The sequence below is a fragment of the Trachypithecus francoisi genome, unplaced genomic scaffold (assembly GCF_009764315.1).
Source record: "Trachypithecus francoisi isolate TF-2019V2 unplaced genomic scaffold, Tfra_2.0 Lachesis_group13, whole genome shotgun sequence".
Classification (NCBI taxonomy): Eukaryota; Metazoa; Chordata; class Mammalia; order Primates; family Cercopithecidae; genus Trachypithecus; species Trachypithecus francoisi.
In genome coordinates this window covers 6,507,497-6,525,369 of record NW_022681458.1, presented here as the reverse complement: position 1 = coordinate 6,525,369, position 17,873 = coordinate 6,507,497, and positions in this window count along the sequence as shown.

The window sequence follows — 17,873 nt, the reverse complement described above, 5'->3', positions numbered from 1 at the left end:
ATGTGCAAGTAATGTAGATTTTATGGATTTCCTATAGAAAGAAAAGAATGTCACATAGTGGTTTAAAATAGATCATGTGCCATATAGTAAAATTTAACGAAGATTCCCATTAGTCTTATTGTTTCTGCCTCTAGGTTTAGACCTGACTACCCATTACTGGGTATCCTCTCCTCCTCCCATCTCTTCCCAGAGAGCCTTGAAACCCTACCTTTAATCACCTCAGAGTTTTAACTTTCTTCTTCTGCAAACATTTATTCCCTCTCTTCAAGACAAACAAGGCTGGGTGCAGTGGCTCATGCCTGTACTCCCAGCCCTTCTGGAGGCCAAGGAGGGAAGTTTGCTTAAGGTCAGGAGTTTGAGACCAGCTTGGGCAATGTAGTGAGACTCCGCCATCTCTACAAAATTTCCTTTTTTAAAATTAGCAGGGCGTGGCGTTATACGCCTGTAGTCCTAGTCACTTGGGAGGTTGAGGCAGGAGGATGGCTTGAGCCCGGGAATTCAAAGTTGCAGTGAGCCACGATCATACCACTGCATTCCAGCCTGGGTGACAGAGCAAGACCCTGACTCTAAAAAACACGTGAACAAACAAAAACTCCTATCACTTGCCAAAACCTGACCAGCTTCTGCTCTTCAAACCTGTCCCTGCAACTCCAGCTCATCATGCCCGTGAAGCTCAGAGTCAAAGGGAAGCTCAGGTGCCACGGAGTAATAAACGCATGAATCTGAGAGAAAGGAAAATGGAAATCTGGCTCCAGACCCTTGGGGTGCAGACACTGAAGCCAACGTCAAGTGTGACTTACCTCATGTGCACGGGAGCACACCCTTGAAGTTAGTTAATTAGTGATGAGAAAGTATTCACTTACTCTCTGTCCACCCCGGCAGCTCTGAAAAGGAAGTGACCTTTCTGCTTCCTTTACCACGGCATCCTGAATCTCTAGCGTCATGCTCCCCAAATACATACCTGTCTCCCCAAATACCACCTGACACAGAGCAGGACTCAACAAATATGTGTTGATTGGTTGACTGGCCCCATTTTTATGCTAAGCCTAACCCACCCTACCAATGTATTTTTTTTTTTTTTTTTTTTTTTTTTTTTGGAGATGGAGTCTCGCTCTGTCGCCCAGGCTGGAGTGCAGTGGCGCAATCTCGGCTCACTGCAAGCTCCACCTCCCAGGTTCACGCCATTCTCCTGCCTCAGCCTCCTGAGTAGCTGGGACTATAGGCGCCCACCACCACGCCCGGCTAATTTTTTGTATTTTTAGTAGAGACGGGGTTTCACCGCATTAGCCAGGATACCAATGCATATATCTTGAAAAATGAGATGGCAGAGGGCATATTTAAATTCAGTTAGATGTACTTTGAGTTCGAAGGCAAGTGTAAAAAGACATTAAACATTGTAATTGCGTGTGCATAAATTAAAGTTATTCATGTCGCTAATAAGATTGCAGATGGGGCAAATTCCTGGAAACATCGTCATAATTCTGCAGGCAGGAGACGTTTTTAGTGGCTCCATTTTACACATGAGGAAACCGAGGCCTGAATAAGAGAATGAATTCACCCCAAATCACAGAGCTAACCACGGCAGAGCCAGAATTTGAACCAAGTGGACCGGTGTATGCAACCTTCTCTTTGTGTTAGGTTTAGGGGTTCTCTGGAGAGGGTGATGGAGCTGACATCTTGTCCTCCTCTTACCTCTGCCATTGACTTTGGGGTGGCTTGAGGCTAACTGTAAGCTTCTGTTTCCTCATCCATAAAAAAGACCCATCAGCAGGTGTAGCACCCAGGTCTTGCCACGCAGGACCTCATCAAACTCATCAAGCGTAAGGCTGATTGAGCCTAACATCACTTCCAGGAAGCACGAGCCCAGGCTGAGCCCAGGCTGCTGTCAAGGCAGAAGACAGGTGAGCTTCCAGCAGTCATGGACCGTGAGACTCTACTCCAGGTCTGAGGAAAGATAACTGGTGAGACACCCACCGCACCCCAGCAAGGATGTTTTACTCTATAAACCTGGGAATGACTTTCTGCTTCTAATATCTAAGCAGGCAGTGTGGCGAAATGTACAACCAGGGCCTTTGAATCTCAGAGGGAAAGAAGCAAGGATTGTGTTCGTTTCTATGAAATTTCTGGGAGCTACTTTGGTTTTCACAAATACAGTAGGCTTCCTCAAACAGGGCTATGCTGTAAAATAGTTTAGAGAGAAATTGAATAGCAATGATTAGAACACAGAAAAGAAACCTTTCCAATGACAGCTGTGTAAGTTACAAGAGCCCATTCCCGCATCATTCTGCCTGGTGCCTCCAGACTGGCTTCTCCACGCAAGAGTGGCGGACCTGTTCCTGGAACCTGTTGGAAATGCAGAATCTCCTTATGGATTCTGAATGTTGGTCTTTCATCAGATGCATAGTTTGCGTGTATTTTCTCCCATTCTGTGGGCTGTCTATTTACTCTGCCCATAGTATCTTTTGCTATGCAGAAGCTCTTCAGTTTAATTAGATCCCAATTGTCAATTATTGTTTTTGTTGCAATTTCTTTTGGGGACTTAGTCAAAAATTCTTTGCCAACACTGATATTGAGAAGGGTATTTCCTCGGTTTCCTTCCTTCTTTCCTTGGTTTCCTTCCTTCTTTCCTTCCTTCTTTCCTTCTTTCCTTCCTTCTTTCCTTCTTTCCTTCCTTCCCTCCTTCCTTTCCTTCCTTCCCTTCCTTCTTTCCTTCCTTTCTTTCCTTCCTTCCTTCCTTCCTTCTTTCCTTCTTTCCTTCTTTCCTTCTTTCTTTCTTTCTTTCTTTCTTTTCTTTCCGTCAGAGTTTCACTCTTGCTGCCCAGGGTGGAATGCAATGGCGTGGTCTTAGCTCACTGAAACTTCTGCCTCCCGGGTTCAAGCGATTCTCCTGCCTCAGCTTCCCAAGTAGCTGGGATTATAGGCACCTGCCACCACGCCCAGCTAGTTTTTGTATTTTTAGTAGAGACGGGGTTTCACCATGTTGGCCAGGCTGGTCACACACTCCTGACCTCAGGTGATCCACCCACCTTGGCTTCCCAAAGTGCTAGGATTACAGGCATGAGCCACGGCGCCCGGCCTTCCTAGGTTTTCTTCTAGGATTTTTATAGTTTGAGATCTTACATTTAAATCTTTAATCCATCTTGAGTTAACTTTTGTATATGGTGAAAGGTAGGGGTCTAATTTCATTATTCTGCATAAGGCTAGCTAGTTATCCCAATATCATTTATGGAATGGAGATTTCTTTCCCCATTGCTTGTTTTTGTTACCCTTGTCAAAGATAAGATGGTTGTAGGTGTGAAGCTTTATTTTTGAGTTTTCCATTCTATTCTGTTGGTCTATGTGTCTGTTTTGCACCAGTACCCTGATGTTTTGGTTACTGTAGCCTTGTAGTATAGTTTGAAGTCAGATAATGTGATGCCTCTAATTTTGTTCTTTTTACTTAGGATTGCTTTGGCTATTTAGCTCTTTTTTGGTTCTATATGAATTTTAGAATAGTTTTTTCAAATTCTGTGAAAAATGACATTGGTAGTTTGATAGGAGTAGCATTAAATCTACATATTGCTTTGGGCAGTATGGGCACTTAAATTATATTGATTTTTCCAATCCATGAGCATGGAATGTTTTTTCATTTATTTGCACCATCTCTGATTTCCTTCAGCAGTGTTTTATAGTTCTCCTTGTAGAAATATTTCACCTCCTTGGCTAGCTATATTCCTGGATATTTCATTCTCTTTGTGGCTGTTGTAAATGGAATTGTGTTCTTGATTTGACTCCCAGCCTAGATGTTACTGGTGTATAAAAATGCTACTGATTTTTGTGTATTGATTTTATATCCTTTTGAAAAAAGAAAAGCCTTTTGGCAGAGCCTTTAGAGTTTTTTATGTATAATGAATGATCAGTGGTATGATCAATGAAGACAGATAATCCACCTTCTTCTTTTTCTATTTGGATGCCTTTTATTTCTTTCTCTTGCCTGATTGCTTTAGCTAGGACTTCCAGTACTATGTTGTACAGGAATGGTGAGAGTAGGAGCTTAAACAAATCAACAAGCAGAAAACAAATAGCCCCATTAAAAAATGAGCAAAGGATATGAACAGACACTTCTCAAAAGAAGACATACAAGCAGCCAACCAAACATGAAAAAAAAAAATGCTTACCATCACTAATCATCAGAGAAATGCAAATCAAAACCACAATGAGATGCCATCTCACACTGGTCAGAATAGCTATTACAAAAAAGTCAAAAAACAACAGATGCTGGCAAGGCTGAGGAGAAAAGAGAACATTTATCACTGTTGGTGGGAATGTACATTAGTTCTGCCACTGTGGAAAGCAGTTTGGAGATTTCTCAAAGAACAGAACTTGAAACAGAACTACCACTCCACCCAACAATCCCATTACTGGGTATACACCCAAAGGAAAGTAAATCATTCTACCAGAATGACACACGCATTCATATGTTCTTTGTCATGTTATTCATAGTAGCTAAGGCATGGAATTAACCTTGATGCCCATAAATGGTGGACTGGATAAAGAAACTGTGGTACATATATACCATGGAATAATATGCAGCCATTAAAAAACCACAAAATTATGTCCTTTGCAGGAACATAGATGTAGTTGGCGGCCATAATCTTAAGTGAAATAACACAGGAACAGAAAACCAAATACTGCATGTTCTCACTTATAAGTAGGAGCTAAACAGTAAGCACACATGCACATAAACATGGGAACAGTAGACACTGTGGGCTACTAGAAGTGGGAGGGAAGGAGCGTGGATTGACAAACTACCTTTTGGGTACTATGTTCACTACCAGGGTGACAGGATCTCTATCCCAAACCTCAGCATCACACAATAAGCCTGCATAACAAGTTTACACATGTAATCCCTGTATCTAAAATACCAGTTGAAATTAAAAAAATAAATATTAGCCATTATTAAAGAAACAAAATTAAATATCTTATGTTCTAAAAAATAAATAAGTGCAGAATTATTTATTCCTTAAGACCCACTGCATCAGAATACACATTGTAAGGAATATATCAGGTGATGTCTGTGCACTTTAAAGTCCAAGGCATGTGGCCTCCAGGTCCTCTGGTCTAGCTGACGCTTTTCAAGTGAGGACCCTGAGGCCCAGGAGAGAAAGTCATTTACTCCACTTGACAGGAAGCTGGTGGCTGAGCCAGGAGAGCCCTGCACTCACCATGCTCCAGCCAAGGCAAACCTCCTGCTCCTTCCACTGCTGCTGCACCTCCTCTACAGCTAGGAGCTCCCTTCTCCTCCCTGCAGCCCAGGAGATGGACGGAGGATGGGATGGCTGGGCAGCCTCCTAGAGCAGCGCCCTGCAAGGGACACAAAACACTCCTGTCACTTGGGCTTGAGGAAAAGCTGGACAGAGGCCAGAGGGAAGATGCTCGGCCTGGCCAGGAGGCTGCAGGGTGCAGAGAGCATTCAGTGGAGAAAAGGAAAACAGAACTGGTGGGAGGTGTCAAAGGAGAGTCTTCTTCACTGATTCCTCATTTGCCCATATCATTCCTTCACTATCTCCTTATGTAACCAGTACAGCAAAGACACCCAAGTGGCTGATGCCCAGATAATAATGAAGAAGTGTCATGGCACTGGAAAGTTTTCTTTTTGTTTTTTTTCACTGCAACCTCTGCCTCCTGAGTTCAAGGGATTCTCATTCCTTAGCCTCCCAAGTAACTGGGAATACAGGTACCCACCACCACGCCCAGCTCATTTTTTTTATTTTTTTATTTTTAGTAGAGACATGGTTTCACCATGTTGGCCAGGCTGGTCTTGAACTCCTGACCTCAAGTGATCTGCTCGTCCCAGCCTCTCAAAGTGCTGGGATTACAGGTGTGAACCACCACTCCTGGCCTTGGAAAGTATTAATATCTACAAAATATTTTGATACTCAGTACCAGTGGTTCTTAACTCTCCCCCACCAAGTAAGTCTAATGGGGAACCTCATATATTAAAAAGATCAAAGTGGAGCTTTTACACAAAGGGGGTCAGGGCTTGGGGGCTATAGCCATTTGAGTACCTAGGCTGTAGGTACCAGTCCACCCAAATCTCTGATCAGACAGAATGAAGCAAGAATGGACTATTATCACTTAACCTAGCTGTCAGTGGGAGAGAGTATATAGAGCCCTTACCCCCATTTTGTGCAGGTTTTCAGGGGTAGCAGGCTCCACAGAACACAGTCTGATGGCCACTGTTCTAAGGAAAGGAGGTGGCAAGTCCAAACAAATTGCTGATGTTCCTCTTCCAAAGGGCCTCTTATGTTCTTGGGATATATCCAAAACGTTGGCCAGCCCGCTGCGTGACAGATGTGGCCATGGATCCAGGTGGGGCACGTGCTGGTGGGTGTCTGCCATGCACACTCACAGTTTGACCAGAAGGGATTATGGTGAGCTAGCAAGTCAACTGGGTAGGTCATACTACACAGCCAAAAAACATTGAGAGGTTGGGTGCAGTGGCTCATACCTGTAATCTCAGCACTTTGGGAGGCCAAGGCGGGTAGATCACCTGAGGCCAGGAGTTCAAGACCAGCCTGACCAACATGGTGAAACCCTGTCTCTACTAAAAATACAAAAATTAGCTGGCCGTGGTGGCAGGTGCCTGTAATCCCAGCTACTTGAGAGGCTGAGGCTGGAGAATCGCTTGAACCCAGGAGGTGGAGGTTGCAGTGAGCTGAGATCATGCCACTGTACTCCAGCCTGGATGAGCAAAATGGTCAGTAAAAATGTTCTCCAATGCTACGGGAAGTCACGTAGTCACCATGCACATTGATCAACATACGATTTATAATGGGCTTGTCTTCTAAATAGCAGAAAAATGTCCCTGTGATCACACAGATGAAATATCCCACTGTGTTTTTAAGATTAGGAGAAACACTGTGGTTATAATGGAAAACTTGTGGGTTTGTGGATTTACACTCAGAAAGCTGAGCCTTGGACAAGTCACCGCTTCCTCAGCCTTCAGGGTTTCATCTTTGGACAGCTTTGTCTGCCTTGCAAGGTCTTAGAAGGTTAAATGAGATAATGTTGAAAGGTGCCTCACCTGTATTTAGTGGCAGGCAGTTCAATAAATATTTAAACTGAATCTATTTTTGGAAACCAGGGGAAAACTGAAGAACAGAAAAGCAGTCCTTTGCAGTGGCTGTCATTTTGTGTATACCCTGCTCTGGGGCTGCATTAAAAGGAACAGTTTACCAAATGTATTAAATCCTAAAGTTTAACAACAAATCCCAAAGATATTGTAGCAGAATATATACAAAACAAATGAGCAAACAACAGCTAAAGTGCAAAGATGCTTTACAAAAATAAATGATACATGTGATGAGAAGAATGAAGTTGGTCAACATTACAGAGGCCTTCTTTTAGCTGCCTCAATAGATCTATTCTAAATCAGTTTCTTGGTGTTCACATGATCTGGGAAATGATTATATAATTTCAAAAGTGTCTGCAAACTACTCATTTGCATCTGATTTCTCAATGTCTAATTTGTGCATCAGCCAAAGCTATGTGTATAAAACCAGCTTTTTAATCAGCTCACGGAATGTGTATAAGCAAATTAATCTTCCATTTTATGAGAGAAGAATTCATACACTCAGAATTATCCTGTGTTTTGCACTGGAAGCACGGAGGAAATGATTTGCACAATTGTGTTAGCATGTGTCTCTATAAACATCCACTTGAAACACTATGAAAGCCAAGTGGGTGTGCAAGCTACAGATGGATTGGAAGTTCCCCTCCCCCTGTCCCCATAGCTGGTGTCCACATGGACTGGCATTTTCGTGGCACATACAGAAGGTGGCTTGAGGAGGTTTGAAGAATGGGACTCTTTGCACATTACCCTCATTTGAAAAGGGAAAAAGCAGCAGCTGCCACCTCTGTGGAAACCTTGCAGGGCAGCAGTCCTTGTGTGACTGTGTTTCCATCAGAGAAGGGGCAGGAGCGTTTCCACCCAGCAGTAAAATTTCTGCATCGCCCCTTCCTCTTCCTCATCCCAGGGGGCCACAGCACCCTCTGCTTTGTTACCTGACACCACAAGCCTTGGGGTCTGCAGCTGGTTCAGGTCCACCCCCATGCTTGCTCTGCACTTGGTAGCTTCAGCGGCTCAGGTTCACTCCTGGGTCTGTTTCTAAGGAGCTGTGTGAGGTTGGGTAAGTCACTTCACCTGTGGAGCCTCAGTTTTCTCATCAGTGTGGAAAAGGAGCCCTGAGGTCCCTTTCATAGCTGACTTTGTGACACACTTAAACAGAATGCATCCTTCTATTTCCCTCAGACACAAAGCTTAGGAGTTGTAACCTTGGCCTGAATGCACAGTGAACTCCACGAAGCTGAGTTGAGCTCTTATGTGACATTAAAAGGACCTGCCTGGCTGGGTGTGGTGGCTCACCCCTGTAATCCCAGCACTTTGGAAGGCCAAGGCAGGAGGATCATCTGAGGTCAGGAGTTCAAGACCAGCCTGGCCAATATGGTGAAGCCCCGCCTCTACCAAAAATACAAAAATTAGCCAGGCATGGTGTCATGTGCCTATAATCCTACCTATTGGGGAGGATGAGGTAGGAGAATCACTTGAACCCAGAAGGCAGAGGTTGCAGTGAGTTGAGGTCATGCCACTGCACTCTAGCCTGGGCAACAAAAGCGAAACTCTGTCTCAAAAAAAAAAAAGAACCTGCCTTATCCAGCAGTGCTGCTTCGGGACGTGTACCCAGAAGAATCAGAAGCAGGTTATGGAAGAGAGGTCGGTACCTCCATGTTCATAGCAGCATTATTTGCCACAGCTAAAAGCTGGAAGCAATCCAAGCGTTCATTGACAGATGAATGGATGGACAAAATATGGCAGGGACAATCAAATATGATTCAGGAAGAAAGCTCTGACACAGGCTTTACCATAGATGAATCTTGAGGAAATTATGATACATGAAATAAACCAGTCACAAAAGGGCAAACACTGTATGAGGTACCTAACACAGATTCACAGAAACAGAAAGTAGAATGGTGATTGCCAGAGACCTAGGGGAGCAAGAAAGGGTAGTTTTTTTTTTCAAGCACAGGGAGTTTCAGTTTTGCAAGGTGAGAAGAGAGCTGGAGCTGGGTGTACCACAACGTGAATATACTTAACACTTCACACTGCTGAACTGTGCACCTGGAAATGACTGAGGTGGGAAATGCTGTGTTATATGTATTTTACAATCTAAAAGAAAGGATCAGGCCGGGTGCCGTGGCTCGTGCCTGTAATCCCAGCAGTTTGCCAGGCCGAGACAGGCGGATCATGAGGTCAGGAGATTGAGATAATCCTGGCCAACATGGTGAAACCCCGTCTCTAATAAAAATACAAAAATTATCTGAGCGTGGTGGCACACACCTATAGTCGCAGCTACTCAGGAGGCTGAGGCAGGCGAATCGCTTGAACCCAGGAGGTGGAGGTTGCAGTGAGCCGAGATCGCGCCACTGCACTCCAGCCTGGGCAACAGAGTGAGACTCCATCTCAAAAAAAAAAAAAAAAAAAAAAGGAAGAGAAAGGACTTGCCTTGGAAGACCCTAACCCTCTGCCCGAGCCAGGCACTGTCCTCTCTGTCTCTGTCCTGGCCTTAGAGGAAGCATTCTATGAACTTGAATAAGAAAACATTGACATCTCTAATTTCACTTAACTCGAATTGAAATGTAGCATTTCCTTTCACCACGAATGTAGACAACAAATCACAGAAGTAGGAATATCTGTGACTTTGTCACCAAAAGGAATTAGATATTTTCCTATTACATTCAAATATTACAAGTATATTTAAATATTGCTTAAGTTCATCAATAATCCAGAGTTATGGTAGTTAGACCAGCGCTACACCTTGTGAATTACTTTGTTAACAAAGAAGCATATATATTCCTATATCACAAATGGTTACATATCTTGATAACTGCATTTTAATATAACTAATTTTCTCTGTACTCTATGTATTACATTGAATACATTTAAAAACATTAAATTAGGCCAAGTGTGGTGGCTCAGGCCTGTAATCCCAGCACTTTGGGAGGCCAAGGCAAGCGGATTGCTTGAGCCCAGGAGTTCAATACAAGCCCTGATAAAATGACAAAACTCTATCTCTACAAAAAGTAAAACATTTAGCCGGATATGGTGGCACATGCCTGTAGTCCCAGCTACTCGGGAGGCTGAGGTGGGAGGATCAACTGAGTCTGAGAGGTCAAGGCTGCAGTGAGCCGTGGATCACACCACTTCACTCCGGCCTGAGTTACAAAACAAGACTCTGTCTCAAAAAAATTTTTTTAAATTAATTCCCTGCTTTAAATGAAAATGAAGAAAGCCAACAGTGCTTACATTTTGCGCTGACAGGCTGGGGTGTGTGTGTGTGTGTGTGTGTGTGTGTGTGAGATGAAGTATTTTTTGGTGTGGATATATCCAAGAAACATCCCATGATGTATTTCGGGGAAATATGCAAAGCCTGTATCTATTTCTGTGCATTCTCAGCATGAGTGGCAGGCTGGAGAAAGGCTCCCCCAAAGTGTCCATGTCCTCAAGCCCAGAACCTGTGAAAATGCACCTTATATGGCAAAAGGAACGCTGCCTATGTGCTTAAATTAGGGATCTAAAGAACGGGAGTTATTCTGAATTATCCAAGTGGGTTTATCGCAATCACAAGGGCCCTTAAAGCCAAAGAAGGAAGCAGGGGGGTCAGAGATTTGAAGATGCTACAGTGCTTTAAAGATGGAGTAAAGGGCTAGGGACCAAGGAATGTGGGCAGCCTCTAAAAGCCAAAAAAGGCAAGGAAACAGACCCTCTCCTAGAGCCTCCAGAAAGGAATGCAACCCTGCCCAACGCCTCGATTTTAGTTCGGCGAAACCCATTTCTGACTTCCAGTTCTGTAAGACAGATCATTCCAGACCATTATAGTTCTTCCAGCTCTATAAGATGATAAATACGTATTGTTTTAAGCCACCAAGTTTTTGCTAATTCGTTACAGCAGCCACGGGGAACCAGTACAACATGGGAACTCCGGAATAGTTACGCTCAGCAAAGACACCGAGGTAGAAGGCAGGGTGCAGGTTTTGCTTATGTGCTTGTCCTCTGGGAAATAGTACTTCTTCTCTGTCTTCAATTACAAAAGTTTCACAGAACAATTATTACCTTTAGATAGTACCTGTGGATAGATCCTTATCTGCGGTGTACCGCTATCTTAGTCTAGCCTAGCCTAGGGATTGATTGAATTGATTTCTCAACCTATTAAAAAATCCTGACCCATAGAGGTCATCTCTGAGTAACACTCTGTAATTTAGGAAAATATGTGAGTACCATAAACTATTATGGCTTAGGGAAAATTCCTTCTTGGCAATCCAAGAGGGTGGCAACTGTGGGAAAGGAGTGACTGCCCCCAGAAGAAGGCAGGGGACAGGTCAGAGGGCAGATGTTGAGTCCTTGAGGGCAAAGGTGAGGCAAGGTGACCAGGCCACATGGTTGTGACTAAGGAACTTGCAGGAAAAGTGGTATCCAGTGTTGAGATTTCATTAGCCCCGTCTCACCTTTTGTTACCCTAAAGGTCTCTAAGAGCCTTTAAGAAACACATCCTTGCCTGTGCACAGTGGCTCACGCCTGTAATCCCAGCATTTTGGGAGGCCGAGGCAGGTGAATCACTTGACCTCAGGAGTTTGAGACCAGTCTAGGCAACATGATGAAACCCCATCTCTATAAAAAATACAAAAAATACCCCACAAAACTAGCTGGGCGTGGTGGTTCGCACCTATAGTCCCAGCTACTTGGGGGGCCGAGGCAGGGGAATTGGAGGATTGCTGGAGCCTGGGAGGTGAAGGCTGCATTTTGAATGAGATTTTGAAAATTGAGATAAAAGCTATAGACTCTATTAAATTAATTTTAAGGATATCCAATAAATGGGAACATCTTTTTAAAAGTGACTTTAGGCCGGGCACGGTGGCTCAAGCCTGTAAACCCAGCACTTTGTGAGGCCGAGACGGGCGGATCACGAGGTCAGGAGATCGAGACCATCCTGGCTAACACGGTGAAACCCCGTCTCTACTAAAAATACAAAAAACTAGCCGGGCGAAGTGGCGGGCGCCTGTAGTCCCCGCTACTCCGGAGGCTGAGGCAGGAGAATGGTGTAAACTTGGGAGGCGGAGCTTGCAGTGAGCTGAGATCCGGCCACTGCACTCCAGTCCGGGCAACAGAGCAAGACTCCGTCTCAAAAAAAAAAAAAAAAAGTGACTTTAAGCAAACAGTACTGCTGCACGTTTGTTTACTTTGCACATCAGGAAAAATATTCTCTTTTTTTGAAACAGGGTCTTGCTCTGTCACCCAGACTGGACAGGTTGGAGTGCAGTGGCAAAATCATAGCTCACTGAAACTTCTAACTCAGGGCTGTGCAATCTTTCGGCTGCCCTGGGCCACACTGGGAGAAGAAGAATTGTCTTGGGCCACACGTAAAACATATTCACACTAACAATAGCTGATGAGCGAAAAAAGAGAATCACACACACAAAAATCTCATAATGTTTTAAGAAAGTTTACTGATTTGTATTGGATCACATTCAAAGCTGTTCTGGGCTTCATGTGGCCCGCAGGCCGGGGGTTGGACAAGCTTGCTCTCTCTATCTCCTGGGCTCAAGAGATCTTCCCACCTCAGCTTCCTGAGTAGCTGGGACTACAGGCACGTGCTACCATGCCCAGCTAATTTTTTGTTTTGTTTTTAATAGAGACAAGGTCTCACTATGTCACCTAGACTGAACTTGAACTGCTGGGCTCAAGTGATCCTCCCACCTTGGCCTCCCAAAGTGCTGGGATTATAGGCATGAGCCACCACATCTGGCCAGGAAGATATTCTTTTAAGCTTATAAATAAGCCCAGGCTAACCTAACAAGCATTGAGTGTTCTTCTAGTTACGTAGATGTGGATTGAAATACAATAACTGGCTGGATGTGTGGCTCTCCCCTGTAATCCCAACACTTTAGGAGGCCGAAGCAGGGGGATCACTTGAACCCAGGAGTTCTAAGTGAGCCTGGAAAAGATAGTGAGACCCTGTCTCTAAAAAAAAAAAAAAAAAAAAAAAAAATTTTGCCAGGCATGGTGGCACACTTGCAGTTCCAGCTACTCAGAGGCTGAGGTGGGAGGATCCCTTGAGCCCAGGAGTTTGAGGCTGCAGTGAGCCATAATCGTGCCACTGCACTCCAGCCTGGGCAGCAAAGTGACACCCCATTGTTAAAAAACAAAAGCAAAAGGCAATTTCTATTACACCTGACAACCCCAAATAGTCAACAGGAAATGCATGTTGGACAGTGGCAAGATTTTATCAATGTGTTACAGGCAGAACGAGATTCCCTGTCCAAGATGTCCATGTCCTCATATCTAGAACCTGTTGGGTATGTGACCTTATATAGCAAAGGGGAATTCAGGTTGTGGATGGCCTTGAGATGGGGAGATCACCCTGGATTATTTAGCTGGACTCTGTATCATCACAAGGGTCTTGAAAATTGGGAGAGGGAGGCAAAGGAGAAGGTCAGAGTGACATGATGTGAAAAAGACTCAATTCACCTTTGCTGGCTTTGAAATAGAGGGAGGAAGGGGCCACCACCAAGGAATGCAGGTGGCCTGTAGAATCTGGGCAAGGCAAGGAAACAGATCCTCCCAGAGCCCACAGAAATGAACGCAGCCCTGCCATTACCTTGGGTTTAGCCTGGTGAGCTCTGCATCAGAGTTCTGACCTACAGAACTGTAAGATAATGCCTGTGTGTCTAAGCCACGCGGCAGCAATAGAAAACTCATAATGCTTTAGAAGATGAGTCATGGTCATCAGATAAGGGCTGCCTGGAGATGACAAGCAGAACCAGCATGGGGACTGGGCTCTCTCTCAAGGGGTCCCTTATTCAAGGTAAACATGTGGCCCTTTCAACATGCAATACTTGGTAAATGATGACTCAAGGAATAAAGATGTCATGCATTGGTAAGCTCTCTCACACACACATACCAGAATTCTCATGTATTCTTACACATTTCCAGGAATGCTGTAAGTATCTATAACTGTAGAATGAATTACTCTAACATTTAGTGGCTTAAAACAATGGTAATCATTTATTACTTCTCGGAGTTTCTGTGGGTCAGGAATTCTGGCAAGGCTCAGAGGGGCCAGCTTGTATCTTTCCACCATATCTAGGGTATCAACTGGGAGACCTGAAGCATAAGAGCTGGAGTCATCTGAAGGATATTTTATTTACATACAGCCCTTCCATGTGGCTTGGGCTTCCTCACAACATGGTGGTCAAGGGCAAGTGGGTGGGAGTATGGGAGAAGAAACAAGTAGAAGCTGTAGTGTTTTTATGAGCCAGTCTCAGAAATCCTGCCTCACTGCTTTTGCTGCATTCGGTGGTTGGAGAAATTACACATATAGAAAACATGGACACCACCTTTCTATTGCTTCCCATAAAAAAAAAAAGGAGTAAAAGTGATCTGGATTCAAATCCTAGCTCAGTCATTTCTTTGATATGTGAATTAGGCAAGTTGACTAGAGCTCTTTGAACAGTAATAATGGAATGCTTTAGGTGTAATAATTTATCTTTTACACATAATAAAATGGAGGCTTAAAGAGCTCCTTGGCTCCCCTGCTGGAATAACATCTCCAGCTGACAAAGCATAGCATGCATATCTTATTGATGTTCACCGCCACCCTGTGAGACATCATTGCTGTCTTCAGTGAGCCAAAGAACTGAATGAGGCACTCAATTTCAGCCTAATGAATGGCCAAAGATGGTGTGACAGACTGAACTAGTAGCTGGCTCTGCACTACCTCCCAGAGATGGGATTATACATCTACACCATTGCCATGTAACTTTGCAGGGCCCTCTGCTGTGGTGGGGTGTGTGTCCCTTCCTGATTCTGGGCTCAGTCTTGTGACTTGCCTTGTCCAAGGGGATATCAGCGGACGTGAAGGGTGCAGCCACTTGGAATGCGCTTGCACACTTGCACACTGGGGTTTCTTTTCTTGCACTTCTGCCGTCACTAAGATGCCTGGTCCAGCCTGGTGGTGCCAGGAGGAGAATGAGAACGCCATAAGGTAGAGCTGAAAAGCCCAGCAGAGCCCAGCCTAGATTGGCTGACTCACAGCCGGCCCTAAAAGGGTGAGCAAAGTGAATGCTCAAAGTTGCGTGCTGCTGAGATTTTGTGAATGTTTGTTATGCAGCATTTTTGTGGGCAAAGCTAACTGATACAGATTGCTGGTGAGACCAATACATCGTCAAATGCCCAAACTACAAACTGCAAACACAATCTGGGTGTATCTGCTCTTCATTGCAGAGTTATTTCACCAAAGAAGGGCAAAAAGCAAGAAAAGGAAATTTGATCAGTGGAGTTTCTGGATTATTTCTCCTTGTTCCTGCCCTCCTCTGCTCTCCCATATACCCCTCCCACCAGGAGCCCAAAGCCTTTATGAGGCACTAATTAACCAAAGCTCCCACTGCTGGCTTCATCAAGACCTGCTGGTGATCCCATGCTATATGAATCAAGCTCTGTCATATTATAGTCCACACACATGTCAAATAAAAATGTCATGAAGCTCTTTATCCAGGTACGGGAAGGATGCTAATGAAAGTAGTTCAAGATCAGGCAAATGGGTAAAGCACACAAAAGTCTAGAGACACACTAAGTTTCAGACATTTCCTAAAACACTTCTTAGAGCTAGTTGAGGTAGAAGAGCTATGTAGCTGTGTGTCAGGTCTAGCATTTGGATGTTTAAAGTGATGGCAGTGTCTGGGTGCGGTGTCTCACGCCTGTAGTCCCAGAAGTTTTGAAGGCTGAGGTGGGCAGATTACTTGAGCCCAGAAGTTCAAGACAAGCTGGGGCAACATGGCAAAATCCCATCTCTTAAAAAATACAAAAAATACCCCGGCAAGGTGGCACGTGCCTGTAGTCCCAGTTACTCAGGAGGCTGAGGCGGGAGGGTCGATTGGGCCCAGGAGTTTGAGACCGCAGTGAGCTGTGTTTGCACCACTGCACTCCAGCCTGGGCAACAGAGTGAGAACCTGTCTAAAAATAAATAAATAAATAAATAAATAAATAAATAAAATCAAGTGATCACTGTAAAGATATTCCTATGAAGCTCACAACTCCCGCTGCTGTGCCTTAGGAATACAGGACTATGCTGGTCACTGGCAGAATTGTCTTTAATTCACACTTTTAATTAGACATTACCAGAATTATTCTTCCAGCCTTGCTCAGCCACTGAATGTTCTTGTGTGTAAGCTCTGTGTTCATGTGTATGAATCATCATGGCTGCCTTCATCCACAGATAGTCTCACTTGTTCCTTTTTTCTTTCTCTCCCTTCCTTTCTCTCTCTTTCTTTCTTTCCTTTTCTTCCTTCCTTCCTGCTCTTTCTTTCTCTCTCTTTCTTTCTTTCCTTATTTCCTTCCTTCCTTCCTTCCTTCCTTCCTTCCTTCTTTCTTTCTTTCTCTCTCTCTCTCTCCCTCTATCCTTCTCTCCCTCTCTCCCTCCCTCTCTCTCTCTCTTTCTCCCATTCTCTCTTTCTCTCTTTCTTTCCTTCTTTCTTTTTTAAGAGAGAGTCTCACTCTGTTGCCCAGGCTGGAGTGCAGTGGTGTGATCTTGGCTCACTGCAACTTCTGCCTCCTGGGTTCAAGTGATTCTCCTCCCTCAGCTTCCTGAATAGCTGGGACTACAGGCGTGCACAACCATGCCCAGCTGATTTTTGTATTTTTAGTAGAGACAGGGTTTCACCATGTTGGCCAGGCTGGTCTTGAACTCCTGACCTCAGGTGATCCACCCACCTCGCTCTCCCAAAGTGCTGGGATTATAGGTGTGAGCCACCGTGCCTGGCCTCTCACTTATTCTTTGTTTATAGTCTCAGATTGGATTCAGAAGTTGAAATCTAGAAGCAATGTTTCTTCAAGAGATAATCCCCTGGAATGCAAACTCACTAAAGGCAAGCTTCATCTTTCACCTCTGTATCCCTAGAACATATCACCCTGCCTAGGATACAGTAGATGATCAATAAAGATTTCTTGAATGAATAAATAAGTGACAGAATGAATGAACAAATGAGTGGGCTGATCATTCAAACCATCTTTGATATTTCTGGGACAGAAGACATTCACTACTTTAAGACTTGGCTTTCTCTCACAGTGGAGTTTTCACTCAGAGCTTATAAGTGCCTGGAAGGACCATCACACACACACACACACACACACACACACACGCACACACACACAAAGCTAGAATTATTGGCTGTATTCACAGAAGATAAATCTGCAGCACATTCCTGGTAAATGTCACTGGGTCCCATGTTGCTGGAGAAACTTCAATTTTAACTCAGTAAACCTTTACTAGGCACCTACAACGTGCCTGGCATGATGAGAGAACAGCTCTTACCATAGGAGAGCTATTGTTGATTAATTAATTTATTGAATGTTTATTGCATTACAATGCTCCAAGCCCTGTGCAAGAGAAATATGGTTCTTGTCTTCATGACTATTACAATTTAATGGGGAAGCTGTTTGTTTGCCAAACATTTATTAGGTAGCTACTTTGTGTCAGCTACTGTTATAGGCACTGGGAATAGAATGGGGAGCAAAACAGACAAAAAATAATCCTGGCCCTCATGGAGCTTATGTTCTAATGGGGGACACAAACCATACACAAGATAAATAAGTAAAATATATGGTGAGTTAGACAGGAATAAGTGCTAAGAAAAACATAAAGCAAGTGCATTCATCTCCCATTGCTGCTATAACAAATTAGCACAGATTTAGTGGCTTAATGACAAAATTGTATTATCTTATAGTTCTGGGGGTCAAAAGTCCAAAAATGGGTCAATAGGGCTGTGATCCTTCTGGAATC